This window comes from Rhinoraja longicauda, unplaced genomic scaffold (genome assembly GCF_053455715.1).
Source record: "Rhinoraja longicauda isolate Sanriku21f unplaced genomic scaffold, sRhiLon1.1 Scf000166, whole genome shotgun sequence".
Lineage (NCBI taxonomy): Eukaryota > Metazoa > Chordata > Chondrichthyes > Rajiformes > Arhynchobatidae > Rhinoraja > Rhinoraja longicauda.
In genome coordinates, this window is record NW_027601384.1 from 22,501 (window position 1) to 22,765 (window position 265).

Below are 265 nucleotides of genomic sequence, written 5' to 3' on the forward strand. Positions count from 1 at the left end.
GCCTGCTCCTTTGGTTCACGATGTCCCCGCCGAAGGCGGCGTACTTTAAAGTACTGCAGCTCGAGCGCACAAGGTGCGCGGGGAATTGTTAGCGGCGCCGTGCTTGTGCTGGCGGTGACCATGGCTGCCTGCTCCTTTGGTTCACGATGTCCCCGCCGAAGGCGGCGTACTTTAAAGTACTGCAGCTCGAGCGCACAAGGTGCGCGGGGAATTGTTAGCGGCGCCGTCGTTGTGCTGGCGGTGACCATGGCTGCCTGCTCCTTTG